We start from the raw sequence: 4,750 nt of genomic DNA, 5'->3' as shown, positions 1-4,750 counted from the left end.
CAAATCCTTTTCTCCTTGCCCCCCATGTAGCCTAACCCACAGTCCTTCTACTTCCTCATCCTTTGATTCTGTCTTGATGAGGGTTGATGTATATTGCTCCTTAACATAGAGCGCAACCCCTCCCCCCCTTTTCCCCACTCTGTCTTAGTTTACTAGAAGCCAAAATGTGGCTAGGTAGAGGGTGCTTCTTACCTTTGATCTACTGGGTGCATTCTATTTTGCTTGCTACTGCTCTCCTGGGCTAGGGACAGACATTACACATAAACTGATTTAAGTGATCAGAAACTGGTTTAAAACTGCAACACAACATACGTTCAGTGCACATAAGCTGAGCAGTGAGTGGGGAAAAGCCTAGAACTGAGCAGGCAGGGTGGGGTTTAAATTCCTCCCTAATCAGAGCATCCTTCCAGGGCCTGTCTTTGCCCCCCCACCTCAGCTCAGCACTATAGAAAGGAAGGGAGGGCTGCTCTAGCATCCTGCAGCTTCTAGCCTGAGCCACTACAGGCACGTGCTGGCTTTCCCTCAGTCCAGAGGGAATATTTGTGCACTTGAAAATAGGTTCAATGTTAGCAGGTTAAATTAACCTTCAAAGATTGAATCAATTCAGACTCAGGCTTTTTGAATTTTTGTTCCTAGCCCTGATGTCTGGTGGGAAGATCCCAGCAAGTAAATGGAGACTATTGACCTTTATTAGTTTAAGGCATCAAGTAAAACTACCTGAAACTTTTGTTCAGCATAGTGTGTAGCTTTTTCGCATGTTTCCTAAACGGGGCATGCATATTCAGCTGCCAAATAACAAAGTGTAAGCACAGTAATTTGTAACACTGTTGGACTGGTCTCCCATATGGCGTTGATGAGCTTCTTTACTATGTTGTTCTGGGAACTAACTTTGCACATCATCTTTTGTACATGCTTTATACAAAAGTTTGCAGTCTAGTGTCACTCCCAAGTAGACAGGATTTAGGCAGTGGGTGAGAGATACTCCATTCCAAGTTAGGCTGAGTCACTTGCTAGTATCTTGGTTTCAAAAATGGAAAAGAATAACCTGTGTTTTATTTGCAGTATTACATAGTTGATTTTTTATGTAATAGTCTGACATCCCACTGAGTGCTGATGCCAGTGTGGTCTCAACCTGAGTGAAGTTTTTAGCTTGGGTGACTGTACAGAAATTGCCTACATAATAAAATTTCTTGTGCCTTGTTAAATGGGATGATCGTTGGTATATATAAATAAAAGGAACAAAGTACTAAGACTGTACTGCTAATCACCTGATTGGGATGGTGAAGGTGATTATGAAATGCTGAGGAAGATTAGATAACCTGCAAAAATGGGACAAACAATAATAAAGGGAGACTTCAACTATCTTCATGCTCTGATCATAGTGCTCAATGGGTGCATCTCCATGAGACGCTAAGTGCACAGTAGCCTGGTAACACTGCATAGTAGTGTGTCGGGAAAAAAACAGGCTAATACACTACTGTGAAGTGATATTAGGCTACTGTGCAGTAAATGTCACTAAAAACCTGTGTGCTGGTGCTAGTGTACAGTAGCACAAGTTACTCTATGTTTACTACTTGGTTAACCAACTACTAAAACTTAATGCACAGTAACTACAGTGCATTCATGAACATGTAGACATGCCGAGTGAGTACTTATCAATGGCTCAGTGTCTAGTTGGGAAGATGCAGAAAGTAAGGCTCCCCAGGAATCTGTTCTGGGTCCAGTATTGTTTAATATCTTCATTAATTATTTGGACAATGGGATTGAGTGGATGCTTAGCAAACTTGTAGATGACACCAAATTGGGGGGAGCTGCAGACACTCTTGATGACCTGGATAAACTGGAGAAATGGTCCACTGTCTGGCAGTGAAATTCAACAAGGACAAATACAACATCCCACACTTAAAATGAGATAATTGCATGCACAAATACAGACTGGGGAATGAGTAGCTAGTACTGCTGAGACCTGAGAGTTATAGTAGACCATAAGTTGAATATGAGCCACCAATGTACTCTTGTTGCAAAAAACCCAAAAGTATACTGGGTTGTATTAACAGGAGTGTCACTTGCAAATCTAGGGAAGAGATTTTTCCACTGTATTCAGCATTGGTGAGGCCTCACCTGGAGCATTGTGTTCAGTTTTGGGCCTCGCACTTCAAGAAGGATGTTGACAGATTGGAGGGAGTCCAACTGAGACCAACAAAAATTATTGGAAGCCTGGAAAGCATGACTTATGAGGCAAGGCTGAAATAACTAGGGTTATTTATTTTGGAGAAAGAAGACTCAATAGTCTTCAAGTATCTGAATGGCAACTGTACAGAAGATGGAGATGAGCTTTTCTCCCTGGCCAAAAGGGACAGAACTTGGAGCAATGGACTGAAGATGCAGCAGAGAAGATGCAGATGGAGATCAGAAGGAACTTTTTGACTATAAAGGTAGTCAAACATTTGAGGTTAAGAAACTTCTGACTGTGAAGGTGATCAAGGCTACCTAGCGACGTTGTAGAATCTTCATCCATGGAAATTTTCAAGAGCAGTTTGCACACACCTGGCTGGGTGTTTTAGTCAGGGATGATCCTGGCTTAAGCAGGAGGCTGAACCTAATGATTTTTTGAGGTCCCTTTCAGCCCTGCTGTCCCATGCTCCTTTGTTCCTTGCCTAGACTGGATCAGATAAATACCTCATCATGGTGCAATGTAGATATAAAATTTCTGCACGCGATACACAACTGCTTTCTAGAAGAAAACAGGACCCTCAAGAGCAGAATAATTTTAGATCTAGTGCTGAACAGTACACAGGCCTTGATTCAAGAGGTATCAGCAGGGATCCTTTTTTTTCTGATTAAAAAAAATCCCAGTTTTCAGATTTAAAAAAAGTCATCCAAAATCCACATTTTTCCATGATTAAAATGAAACACCACTATACATGTGTTCACACACACACACACACACACACACACACACAGAGTAAAAGCTCTGTTATCCAGCATCCCCCGGGAATGGGGGATGCCGGTTAATCAAATATGCTGATTAATCAAATGTGCACCATCTGTTGCACTCCCGGCATCAGTGTGCGGGGGGACAGGGACAGGGCCCTATGCAGGCTGCTTTGCCCCAGGCTGTGGGCCAAAGAAGTGACAAAGAAAAACATGACTCGTGGCAGTAACTGAAAGTCCCCAGAAGTGGAACTTCTGTTTTAGCTTTTGAGCATCTCTTGGATGCCAGTCAGTAAGGTTTTCTGGCTAATAAAGTTTTGGTTAACACAGTTTTGCTGTATGTATATATAAAATATATATAGTGGTTTTTCATTTTAATCATGGAAAAATGTGGATTTTATATGTGTATATAAAATGTGTATATATATTATTGGCATTTCTTTTTAGTCATGGAAAAAATGTGGATTTTGGGTTACTTTTTTTTAAATCCAAAAATTGGGGATTTTTTTTTTAATCAGAGAAAACCAGGATCCTGGGGTATCAGTACGTGAACCAGTCCATAATAGTGAACACAACAGAGTTACATTCGACATCCTAATGGGAGAGAGTAAACAAACAAATTCACCTTACAACTTGAGGAAGGGAAATTACACTATAATGAGGAAGTTAGTTAGAAAGAAGTTCAAAGGAACAGTCCAAAATCTAATATGTCTGCATGAAGCCTGGAAGGTGTTTAAAAACAGTATATTAGAGGCTTAGCTGACAAGCTGGTAGAATCTACAACAAAGAATAAAATCAGCAGTTATTTGGATAAACTTTAAATGCTGGAGAAGAGTCAGCAAGTGAGGTAGAATTTCCTCAGTCTCCTGGAGTTCTTTGAGGGTGTTCCAAGCATGTGAACAAGGGGGATCCAACTAATATATTTTCAAAAAGCTGTTGCGTCGTTGCCTCACAAAACGCTCTTATACTGAATTGCCACTGGATTGGAGGGAAGGTTCTTCATGGGCTGAAACCTTGTTAAATGATAGGAAGTAATGAACAGATCTGAAAGGGCCACTTTTTAGGATAGAGAATATTTAATAGTAGAATCTTCTAGGAATCTGGGTTTGTTCAATTGTTTCATCAATGACCTGGAAAATGGGGAAATCTCAGTCTATAGACAATAGTAAATTAGTTCAAGTAGTCATATTCCAGGTAGTCATATCCCAAGCTAATGGAAAGGATCTGCAGAAAGATCTTGGGAAGTTGAGTGAATGAGCCAAAAAGTCAACAAATACATATGGGAAAAATAACCTCAACTGGGTTCTGGATTACCCATTATAGACACATCCACACATGCAAGCATGTGCGCTTGTAGCAGTTCCAATAGAAGCGGTGCAAATCTGAGCCAGGGCTTTTTGCTTCAGTGCACATGCTTGGACATGCACTTTGTTGTGCAGCAACAAAGTGGTTATTGTGCCACTTGGGGCAAAATAACCCCACTCAGCTCCTCATGGACCTGCAGCAAGGGGGGGCTAGAGCCCAGGGCCAGCACCTATGCTGTCCCCCACAGTATAAAAAGTTGCCCTGTTCTGGCCCCATCCATACAAAAAAAATGCCCTGGCAAGCAGTTCAAGGCTACTTGCTCTCAGGAGCTTCTGGGGCCCAGCCAATTGGTACCTGGGGTCACTATCCCTTCTGTCAGCTGGACTGCTGAAGCAGCAGACCAAATCCATTTTTAAAAATACCCCAAAATTCACGTTCTTCCACAATTAAAACAAAAGGTTATTTTATACACACGCACACATATCTAGAGAGAGAGAGATAGAGAGAGACT

This window comes from Crocodylus porosus, unplaced genomic scaffold (assembly GCF_001723895.1).
Source record: "Crocodylus porosus isolate Cpor-Errol unplaced genomic scaffold, CroPor_comp1, whole genome shotgun sequence".
Classification (NCBI taxonomy): Eukaryota; Metazoa; Chordata; order Crocodylia; family Crocodylidae; genus Crocodylus; species Crocodylus porosus.
Note: the sequence above shows the minus strand (reverse complement) of the source record.